Source organism: Triticum aestivum, chromosome 5D, assembly GCF_018294505.1.
Source record: "Triticum aestivum cultivar Chinese Spring chromosome 5D, IWGSC CS RefSeq v2.1, whole genome shotgun sequence".
In the NCBI taxonomy this organism is placed as follows: Eukaryota; Viridiplantae; Streptophyta; class Magnoliopsida; order Poales; family Poaceae; genus Triticum; species Triticum aestivum.
The window spans coordinates 13217875-13230439 of record NC_057808.1 but is presented as its reverse complement, the minus strand read 5'-3'; positions in this window follow the sequence as shown (position 1 = coordinate 13230439).

Genomic DNA, 12565 nt, shown 5'->3' with positions numbered 1-12565 from the left:
GCTCCTCGTTGGGTTCGACACTCTTACTTATCAAAAGGACTACAATAGATCCCCTATACTTGTGGGTCATCAAGACTCTTTTCTGGCGCCGTTGCCAGGGAGTGAAGCGCCTTTGGTAGGTGGAATTTGGTAAGGAATAACTTATATAGTGTGCTGAAATTTACTGTCACTTGTTACTATGGAAAATAATCCTTTGAGGGGCTTGTTCGGGGTATCTTCACCCCGACTAGTAGAGCAAAGAGTTGCTCCTCAACCTACTGAACCTACTGAAAATGTTTACTTTGAAATTCCTTCGGGTATGATAGAGAAACTACTAGCTAATCCTTTTACAGGAGATGGAACATTACATCCCGATATGCACCTAATCTATGGGGATGAAGTTTGTGGATTATTTAAGCTTGCAGGTATGCCCGAGGATGTTATCAAGAAGAAGGTCTTCCCTTTTTCTTTGAAGGGAAAGGCATTGACATGCTTTAGGCTATGTGATGGATCATGCAACTACAACCGATTGAAATTGGAATTTCATCAGAAGTTTTATCCTATGCATCTGGTTCATCGTGATCGTAATTATATATATAATTTTTGGCCTCGCGAAGGAGAAAGTATCGCTCAAGCTTGGGGGAGGCTTAAGTCAATGTTATATTCATGCCCCAATCATGAGCTCTCTAGAGAAATGTAGCGGTCTGACCTCAAACGGTCAAATCTCTGTGTTCAGTGTCATCCCTAGATCGGTAATGCTGACACACACAGTACTTGAATGGGTTTATAATAGAGTAGCATTCACACACTTATTACATCAAATGTCTCCAAAGAGAACTTATTACAATAAATATGGCTTAAGGCCATCTAAGTAAGATAACAGCGGAAGGCTTGGAAGATAAAGTGAGTCCATCAACTCCAACGGCATAGCTGAGTGCATGACAAATGACCTAGCGCACCTTACTCTTCGTCTGAAAAGTCTGCAACATGATAGGTTGCAGCCCGAAACGGGTCAGCACAAGGAATATGCTAGCAATATAACACAGTAGAAGAATGAACAAAATAAATGCTATCACTACATGCACATATGGCTGGTGGTGGCTCTATGGTTATAGTGTTTTGCGAAAAGCCAATTTTTTCCTACAACAAAGGAATTTATTTTATTTAACTATTATGATAGTTGAAACATTGAGAAGGTTCCTCCATCTCAGTCCCAATTAAAAAGTAATTAACAACCCAACAAATTAATTTACAGTGGGATCAAATCAATAATTCAAGTACCAGATACTGAAGATGTCCATAACCGGGGACACGGCTAACCATGATTAGTTTGTACACTCTCCAAAGGTTTGCGCACTTTTGCCCACAAGACTCGATCTCCTCCATTGGATTTGTCACACTACATGGTGTTTGAGAAGTGGATGACCGAGACACAGTCTTTCAGAAGCATTAACTCTAAGCCTGGGTAGACAGTACCAACCTACATCCCCTACATCTGCTAGCCTACCACTGGAAGAGGTCATGTAACCTACTCAACTATGCTAGAGCCCATAATAGCTTGTGTCTGCACACGGAAGTTTCCAGCATGAATAATCTTATGATCCCTTTGAGCCTGGGTGGCGAGCCGTAGGATGATCACACGGGTCCTCCGGGACATCCTAGCACAACACTGGATTCTCCAGGTGCCCGCAACCAATCCACCCAGATGTGTATTGAAGTACCACCTTAAGTAAACCATTAATTAACAATCTCACATCTGCATGGATACACTCAAACCCAATCCACGTCTACGAGCATTGCATGGCAATATAAGCATAGCATATTAGTAACTCCCAAGGGTTTGATAATAAAAGGACAATAGGTTCTACCTCATCATCTACTTCCCAAAACCCACAAGTTAATCACATCCTAATCATGCAATGTTTGAGGATTGTAACTAATGCATAAAAACTGGGTATGAAAAGAGTATGATCAATGTGTTACTTGCCCTGCTGACGATCCGCAAACCCTAAAGACTCGTAGTAGCACGCTTCGCACTCCGGGAATTCTATCGCAAACAAACAATAGCATACATAAGCAAACAAACAATTAACCTTCCTCCATACTTCGATATCCAATCCATGCCTAGTATCACATCCAATCCTTGCGACTCCAAAATTATTAGGTCGGAGGGGAAAATATGGCTACCAATGGTTAAGGGTATCCGATCGCACCATCGGCTGGCCATATGCTCTGCTCCTGGTGAGCTTACTAACAAGGGTGTCCTAAGGGCTAAGGTGGGTAACTTAAACTTGTCCACAAATCCCCTTGATATGTATGAATGCGATGCACCAGTATAAAAAAGAATGAGAGCGGTAAATGACTTAACCAAAAACTTACCGATAACTGCATCTGGCTACTCTTCAACCTCCTCTACGTTCACGTGGTTCACTTGTCCCCTGTTGAAAGGGTTGTGCTTCTTCCCAGAGCTTCCATTGCCATTACCATTCTTTTCTTCAGAACATTCAGTGGCGTAATGTCTAGTCTTTCCGCACTTGAAACAAGTAATGTGACTTAGATCCTTCTTGGCGGGCGTTGCTGGGTTAGAGCAGTTCTGATTGCTGCCTGCTCCATTCCCATTTCCATTCTTGGGGCCACTGTGGTTATGCGAACTTCCTCCTTTGTGGATATGGCCTCCATGGTTATGGGTAAATCCTCCCGAGTTCGGGGTGTAACGAGGCTTGTGCTGGGCTCCTGAATTGTACTTTCCCTGTCCATACTTCCTCTTGTGGCTCTCAATTTGCTGCTGCTTCCCTTCAATCATAAGAGCCCTGTCTACCAACTCCTGATAGTTAGAAAATGTCGCTACCATCAACTACATGCTCATCTCATCGTTCAACCCTTCCATAAACTTTTCCTGCTTCGTGGCATCGGTGGCCACATCATCCGGGGCATAGCGAGCTAACTTGCTGAACTCATCCACGTACTACCCCACCGTACGGTTTCCTTGGCGCAAGTTGCAAAACTCACGCTTATTCATGCTCATAGCTCTAGTTGAGACATGTGTAGTGCGGAATGCTTGCTGAAACTGTTCCCAAGTGACATTGGATATAGGTAAAGTGGTCGTGTAATTTTCCCACCATGCGGCTGCGGGTCCATCCAATTGATGTGTGGCAAAACACACCTTCTCATCATCTGTGCAACCTGCGGTGGTCAACTCCCTTCCAATCCTGTGTAGCCAGTCATCAGCAACTATTGGCTCGGTGCTACTGGAAAACACCGGCGGCTACAACCTCAGAAAACGGGCTAAGTTGTCAACTGGAGGTGGAGGTGGTGGGTTGTTGTTGTTGTTTTTTGTTGTTGTTGTTGTTGTTGCCTTGGTTCTGGACTAGTTGTTGTATCAAGGCATTCTGCTATTGGATCAACTAGGTGATCTCCGATGGGAAGACAAATCCGGTGTCACGTCTCGGAGGCATCTGATGGGTTTAGAGGGGAGAGATTAGAATAGAATGAGGTCTAGTGAGAAAGCACTACCCATATGCACATGAGACAAACACATCATATCACACCAAATCAATTCAAGCAAGGGCATACAATCGGTCTAGAACTATCGTTACAAAAGTGCTTGGACTACTACTATATACATGAGGGAATACTACTAATCATATGGTGGTCTACTAGAAATTTTGATCGGTGGAAGACTCCATGATATCTGCTCCAGCTTCGTCTTCATAATCATCATCACTACCATCAGGGTCGGAGTCGGTGTCGTCGATGATGATGTAATCTTCAGAACGAATTTCCTTAGGTTCGTCGTCTTCTCCTCCTGGCGCGGGGTCTCCCATGAATTCTCCTAGCTTCCTTATCAGGTCGTCATTCTTCTCCACGAGTATTGTGATTTCCTCCTCATATCCGTCACGTGTAGACTTGAGTTCCTCGTCTAGCTCCGTGTTCCTGGTCATCGCCTTCTTCAAATCTATCATGCTTGCGCACATCTGGTTCTCCTGGCAACGAATGTGCTGGTTTAACTCCTGGATGAAGGCTGCAATGGACCTGTCCCTCCTGGTGCTGATCATCTCCCATTGCTCATCTCGGCGCCCACATATCTGGTAGATAGTGTCCTTAAGCTCCTTGTGATAAACTTCGTCGATGCGTCCCATGGCGATGTGGGCTGCCACGCTCTTTCCTAAACTCCAGGTTGGTGCATCAAAGGAAAACTCTATGGGCTCAATTACTGGCGTGAATGTCCTTCTTGGAACTTGAACATGAATCATCCATCGCTCCTCTTCTGGTAAAGTGGTGGTGTAGGTCCTGGTGAAGCTTGGTATTACGATGTTCAGGTACCTAGTGACTTCCTTCAAGTGTCGTCCAAATGGTGTGTCTACATCCGGTTGTGCAAACTTGTTCCTTGAGTCCGCCATCCAAAAGAGTAGAAAACGGAGAGGAGTTAGAAATGAGTAGAGAAGAGTGACCTATGGCTTATCTTAGTGGTCGTGTCCTACATTCAGCGTGTGCTCTGATACCATCTTATAGCGATCTGACCTCAGACGGTCAAATCTCTGTGTTCAGTGTCATCCAGGATCAATAATGCTGACACACACAATAGTTGAATGGGTTTATAACAGATTAGCAATCACACACCTATTACATCGAATGTCTCCAAAGAGAACTTATTACAATAAATATGGCTTAAGGCCATCTCAGTAAGATAACAGCGGAAGGCTTGGAAGAAAAAGTGAATCCATCAACTCCAACGGCATAGCTGAGTGCACGACAAACGACCTAGTGCACCTTACTCTTCGTCTAAAAAGTCTGCAACATGATAGCTTGCAGCCCGGAACAGGTCAGCACATGGAATATGCTGGCAATATGACACAGTAGAGCAATGAACAAAATAAATGCTATCACTACATGCAAATATGGCTAGTGGTGGCTCTATGGTTATAGTGTTTTGCGAAAAGCCAATTTTTTCCTACAACAAAGGAATATATTTTATTTAACTATTATGATATTTGAAACATTGAGAAGGTTCCTCCATATAAATCCCAATTAAAAAGTAATTAACAAACCAACAAATTAATTTAGAGTGATGAGATCAAATCAATAATTCAAGTACCAAATACTCAAGATGTCCATAACCGGGGACACAGCTAACCATGATTAGTTTGTACACTCTGCAGAGGTTTGCGCACTTTTCCCCACAAGACTCGATCTCCTCCGTTGGATTTCTCGCACTACATGGTGTTTGAGAAGCGGATGACCGAGACACAGTCTTTCAAAAGCATTAACTCTAACCCTGGGTAGACAGTACCAACCTACATCTGCTAGCCTACCACTGGAAGAGGTCATGCAACCTACTCAACTATGCTAGAGCCCATAATAGCTTGTGGCTGCACATGGAAGTTTCTAGCATGAATAATCTAATGATCCCTTTGAGCCTGGGTGGCAAGCCGTAGGATGATCATACGGGTCCTCCGGGATATCCTAGGACAACACTGGATTCTCCAGGTGCCCGCAACCAATCCACCCAGATGTGCATTTAAGTACCACCTTAAGTAAACCATTAATTAACAATCTCACATCTATCATGGATACACTCAAACCCAATCCACGTCTACGAGCATAGCATGGCAATATAAGCATACCGTAGTAGTAACTCCCAAGGGTTTGATAATAAAAGGACAATAGGTTCTACCTCATCATCTACTTCCCAAAACACACAAGTTAATCACATCCTAATCATGCAATGTTTGAGGATTGTAACTAATGCATAAAAACTGGGTATGAAAAGAGTATGATCAATGTGTTACTTACCTTGCTGACGATCCGCAAACCCTAAAGACTCGTAGTAGCACGCTTCGCACTCCGAGAATTCTATCGCAAACAAACAATAGCATACATAAGCAATCAAGCAAAGATGCATGGGTAAAACTCAAATAAGAAGATCAAATCTGAAAATCCAACTAAAGAAATTTGATTTGCAAAAAGAATCAATCAAATCGGAGCTACGGAACTGAAACTACGATCAAAAGAAGTTCGAATTCAAATCTGCTTGAAACCAAATTTTAAATTGTAAAAACCTTTTTCAAGTTGTTTAAACAGAAATAGGAGCTCGAGACGAAGATTTTGGCGTTGGTTTCACTGGATTTGGACAAACGGTTGAAAAGTTACGAGGGTTTGAAGATCAGGGGCTAATTTGCGATAAAAATAATCGCGGATAGGTCCTTGGCCGAAAAATAAAATAAAAAGGAAAGACTAGCGAACGAACGTTCGCTGTCTAAACCTAACCGGCGAACGACGTTCGTTAAAACGAACGATCGGACAAACGTCCGCTAAATAAAATAAACCGACGAGAAAACCGATCTAAGAAAATAAACCGGAAACTAAAAAAACCAGGGTTAACCGAAAAAAAAACCGACCGGTCAACGGTCAACAGCGGCGGCTCCGGCGGCAGGCGGCGCTAGGGTTTGGGGCGGCGGGGCGGCTAGGTGGCTGGGGCGGCCTCGGCCTCGCCTTATAAAGGTCTGGCGCGGCAGTGTCCGGGTCGGGCACAGCCCGTTAGGTCGGTGCGCGTTTTTTTAAACGGACTGAGTAAAATAAATAAAAGTAATACCAAACGAGGTCCAAAAATCCTGAAATAAATTTTTCACGGTCCTCTAATAATATTTCGGACATAGTGAACTTTTATTTGGACTACAAATGGAATTTTTATAAAAATGCATATTTTTCTAATTCAAATAAAATAGCAATAAAGTCCAAATAATATTATTTATTTGATTTTAACATTTTTCCTCCTATATTTCATTTATTTTGGAGAAGTCATATTATCTCCTCTCATATATTTTTTTAGAAATATTTTCGGAGAGAAAAATAATTAAAACCAAAATGATCCTTGTTTCGATATTTGAGAAAATTCAAATATGAAAAACGTGAAATCCCCAACTCTCTCCGTGGGTCCTTGAGTTGCTTAGAATTTCAAGGATCGCAAAACAAAATGCAATAAAATATGATATGCATGGATGACCTATGTATAACATTCCAAATTGAAAATTTGGGATGTTACTAGAAATTATTATTCAAAATTTTTATGCTCGGCTTTCTCTCAATAATCGCTCCATGCTCGATACTTCTTGTACTAGTTCTTTTATGATGAAGACTATTGAATTCAAATGGGATTTATTGGAAAGAATTAAACGCAACTTTGAAGATTAGGAACTTGACGAAGGTAAGGAGTCAGGTATAACACCTAAGTTTGATTGTGTTAAATCTTTTATGGATACCGATGCTTTTCGTGAATTTAGCACTAAATATGGACTTGACTCTGAGATAGTAACTTCTTTCTGTGAATCATTTGCTACTCATGTTGATCCCCTAAGGGGAAGTGGTTTAAATATCATCCTCCCATTGAAGTAAAAGTGGTTGAACCTATTAAAGTTGAAGAAAAAACTATCACTTATAATGTTGATCCTATTGTTCCTACCGCTTATATTGAGAAAACACCTTTCCCAGTTAGAATAAAGGATCATGCTAAAGCTTCAACTGTGGTCCATAAGAGTAATGCTAGAACATCGCCACCCTCTGAGAAAATAAAAGTTTAACCTAGTATTGCTATGGTTAAAGATCTCTTGGTCGATAATATTGTTGGACATGTTATTTACTTCTGTAATGAAGCAGCTAGAATTGCTAGACCCGATACTAAAAATAAACATAGACCTGTTGTAGGGATGCCTATTGTTTCTGTTTAAATAGGAGATCATTGCTATCATGGTTTATGTGATATGGGTGCTAGTGTGAGTGCAATACTGATACGTCTCCAACGTATCTATAATTTTTTTATTGTTCCATGCTATATTATATTCTGTTTTGGATGTTTAATGGGCTTTATTATACACTTTTATATTATTTTTGGGACTAACCTATTAACCGGAGGCCTGATACGTCTCCAACGTATCTATAATTTTTCATTGCTCCATGCTATATTATCTTCTGTTTTGGACATTATTGGGCTTTGTTATTCACTTTTGTATTATTTTTGGGACTAACCTATTAACCGGAGGCCCGGCCCAGAATTGTTGTTTTTTGCCTATTTCAAAGTTTCGTAGAAAAAGAATATCAAACGGAGTCCAAACGGAATGAAACCTTCAGGAACGTGATTTTCGGAACGAACATGATCCGGAGGACTTGGACCCTATGTCAAGAAAGCTACCAGGAAGCCACGAGGTAGGGGGCGCGCCTAGCCCCCTAGGCGCGCCCTCCACCCTCGTGGGCCCCATGTTGCTCCACCGATGCACTCCTTCCTCCTATATATACCTACGTACCCCCAAACGATCAGATACGGAGCCAAAAACCTAATTCCACCGCCGCAACCTTCTGTACCCGTGAGATCCCATCTTGGGGCCTGTTCCGGAGCTCCGCCGGAGGGGGCATCGATCACGGAGGGCTTCTACATCAACACCATAGCCTCTCCGATGAAGTGTGAGTAGTTTACCTCAGACCTTCGGGTCCATAGTTATTAGCTAGACGGCTTCCTCTCTCTTTTTGGATCTCAATACAATGTTCTCCCCCTCTCTTGTGGAGATCTATTCGATGTAATCTTCTTTTGTGGTGTGTTTGTTGAGACCGATGAATTGTGGGTTTATGATCAAGTTTATCTATGAACATTATTTGAATCTTCTGAATTCTTTTATGTATGATTGGTTATCTTTGCAAGACTCTTCGAATTATCAGTTTGGTTTGGCCTACTAGATTGATCTTTCTTGCAATAGGAGAAGTGCTTAGCTTTGGGTTCAATCTTGCGATGTCCTTTTCCAGTAATAGTAGGGGCAGCAAGGCACGTATTGTATTGTTGCCATCGAGGATAACAAGATGGGTTTTTTTTATCATATTGCATGAATTTATCCCTCTACATCATGTCGTCTTGCTTAAAGCGTTACTCTGTTCTTATGAACTTAATACTCTTGATGCATGCTGGATAGCGGTCGATGTGTGGAGTAATAGTAGTAGATGCAAGCAGGAGTCGGTCTACTTGTCTCGGACGTGATGCCTATATACATAATCATACCTAGATATTCTCATAACTATGCTCAATTCTGTCAATTGCTCAACAGTAATTTGTTCACCCACCGTAAAATACTTATGCTCTTGAGAGAATCCACTAGTGAAACCTATGGCCCCCGGGTCTATTTTCCATCATATTAATCTTTCAAAACTTAGTTATTTCCGTTGCCTTTTATTTTGCTTTTATTTTACTTTGCATCTTTATCATAAAAATACCAAAAATATTATCTTATCATATCTATCAGAACTTACTCTCGTAAGTGACCGTGTCGGGATTGACAACCCCTTATCGCGTTGGTTGCGAGGATTTATTTGTTTGTGTAGGTGCGAGGAAAGCGCGCGTAGCCTCCTACTGGATTGATACCTTGGTTCTCAAAAACTGAGGGAAATACTTACGCTACTTTGCTGCATCACCCTTTCCTCTTCAAGGGAAAACCAACGCAGATCTCAAGAGGTAGCAAGGCCCAGCCCAAATTGTTGTTTTTTGCCTATTTCAGTGTTTCGCCGAAAAAGAATATCAATTGGAGTCCAAATGGAATGAAACCTTCGGGAACGTGATTTTCGGAACAAACTTGATCCAGAGAACTTGGAGTCCACATAAAGAAATCAACAAGGAGAGCATGAGGCAGGGGGCGCGCCTACCCCCCCAGGCGTGCCCTCCACCCTCGTGGGGCCCACGTTGCTCCACCAACGTACTTCTTCCTCCTATATATACCTACGTACCCCCAAACCATCAGGGACATCCACGAAAACCTAATTCCACCACCGCAACCTTCTCTACCCGTGAGATCCGATCTCGGGGCCTTTTCCGGCGCTCCGCCGGAGGGGGCATTGATCACGGAGGGCTTCTACATCAACACCATAGCCTCTCCGATGATGTGTGAGTAGTTTACCTCAGACCTTCGGGTCCATAGTTATTAGCTAGATGGCTTCTTCTCTCTCTTTGGATCGCAATACAAAGTTCTCCTCGATTCTCTTGGAGATCTATTCGATGTAATCTTCTTTTGTGGTTTGTTTGTCGATACCGATGAATTGTGGGTTTATGATCAAGTTTATCTATGAACAATATTTGAATCTCCTCTGAATTCTTTTATGTATGATTGGTTATCTTTGCAACTCTCTTCGAATTATCAGTTTGGTTTGGCCTACTAGATTGATCTTTCTTGCAATGGGAGAAGTGCTTAGCTTTGGGTTCAATCTTGCGGTGCTCGATCCCAGTGAGAGAAAGGGAAATGACACGTATTGTATTGTTGCCATCGAGGATAACAAGATGGGTTTTTTTTATCATATTGCATGAATTTATCCCTCTACATCATGTCGTCTTGCTTAAAGCGTTACTCTGTTCTTATGAACTTAATACTCTTGATGCATGCTGGATAGCGGTCGATGTGTGGAGTAATAGTAGTAGATGCGGAATCGTTTCGGTCTACTTGTCACGGACATGATGCCTATATTCATGATCATACCTAGATATTCTCATAACTATGCTCAATTCTATCAATTGCTCGACAGTAATTTGTTCACCCACCGTAATACTTATGATCTTGAGAGAAGCCACTAGTGAAACCTATGGCCCCCGGGTCTATTTTCCATCATATTAATCTTCCAACACATAGCTATTTCTATTGCCGTTTATTTTACTTTGCATCTTTATTTCTCTTTATTATAAAAATTCCAAAAATATTATCTTATCATATCTATCAGATCTCACTCTCGTAAGTGACCGTGAAGGGATTGACAACCCCTTTATCGCGTTGGTCGCGAGGTTCTTATTTGTTTGTGTAGGTGCGTGGGACTCGAGCGTGGCCTCCTACTGGATTGATACCTTGGTTCTCAAAAACTGAGGGAAATACTTACGCTACTTTGCTGCATCACCCTTTCCTCTTCAAGGGAAAACCAACGCAGTGCTCAAGAGGTAGCAAGAAGGATTTCTGGCGCCGTTGCCGGGGAGTCTACGCACAAGTCAAGACATACCAAGTACCCATCACAAACTCTTATCCCTTGCATTACATTATTTGCCATTTGCCTCTCGTTTTCCTCTCCCCCACTTCACCCTCGCCGTTTTATTCGCCCTCTCTTTTCCGTTCGCCTCTTTTTCGCTTGCTTCTTGGTTGCTCGTGTGTTGGATTGCTTGCTTGTCACGATGGCCCAAGATAATACTAAATTGTGTGACTTTACCAATACCAACAACAATGATTTTCTTAGCACTCTGATTGCTCCTCTTACCGATGCTGAATCTTGCGAAATTAATGCTGCTTTGTTGAATCTTGTCATGAAAGATCAATTCGCCGGCCTTCCTAGTGCAGATGCCGCTACCCATCTAAATAGCTTCGTTGATTTGTGTGATATGCAAAAGAAGAAAGATGTAGACAATGATATTGTTAAATTGAAGCTATTTCCTTTTTCGCTTAGAGATCGTGCTACAGCTTGGTTTTCATCTTTGCTTAAAAATAGTATTGATTCATGGAATAAGTGCAAAGATGATTTTATCTCTAAGTATTTTCCTCCCGCTAAAATCATCTCTCTTAGAAACGATATCATGAATTTTAAGCAACTTGATCACGAACATGTTGCACAAGCTTGGGAGAGGATGAAATTAATGATACGTAATTGCCCTACACATGGTTTGAATCTTTGGATGATTATACAAAAAAATTATGCCGGATTGAATTTTGCTTCTAGAAATCTTTTAGATTCGGCCGCGGGAGTCACTTTTATGGAAATCACTTTAGGAGAAGCCACTAAACTCCTAGATAATATTATGGTTAATTATTCTCAATGGCACACCGAAAGATCTACTAATAAAAAAGTGCATGCGATAGAAGAAATTAATGTTTTGAGTGGAAAGATGGATGAACTTATGAAATTATTTGCTACTAAAAGTGTTTCTTCTGATCCTAATGATATGCCTTTGTCTACTTTGATTGAGAATAATAACGAATCTATAGATGTGAATTTTGTTGGTAGGAATAATTTTGGTAACAACGCGTATAGAGGAAACTTTAATCCTAGGCCGTATCCTAGTAACTCCTATATAATTATGGTAATTCATACAACAATTCTTACGGAAATTTTAATAAGATGCCCTCTGAATTTGAGACTAGTGTTAAGGAGTTTATGAATTCACAAAAGAATTTCAATGCTTTGCTTGAATAAAAATTGCTCAAGGTTGATGAATTGGCTAGGAACGTTGATAGAATTTATCTTGATGTTGATTCTTTGAAACTTAGATCTATTCCACCTAAGCATGATATCAATGAGTCTCTCAAAGGCATGAGAATTTCCATTGATGAGTGCAAAGAAAGAACCGCTAGGATGCGTGCTAAGAAAGATTGCTTTGTGAAAGCGTGTTCTTCTAGTTTTTGTGAGAACAAAGATGAAGATCTAAAAGTTATCGATGTGTCCCCTATTAAATCTTTGTTTTGCAATATGAATCTTGATAATGATGGGACTGAATATGAGCCACCTTTACATAGAAGGCGTTCCATTAATTCGGAGCTTTTAGATCTTGATGCGAAAATTTGTGAAAGTGGGATTGAAGAAGTCAAAA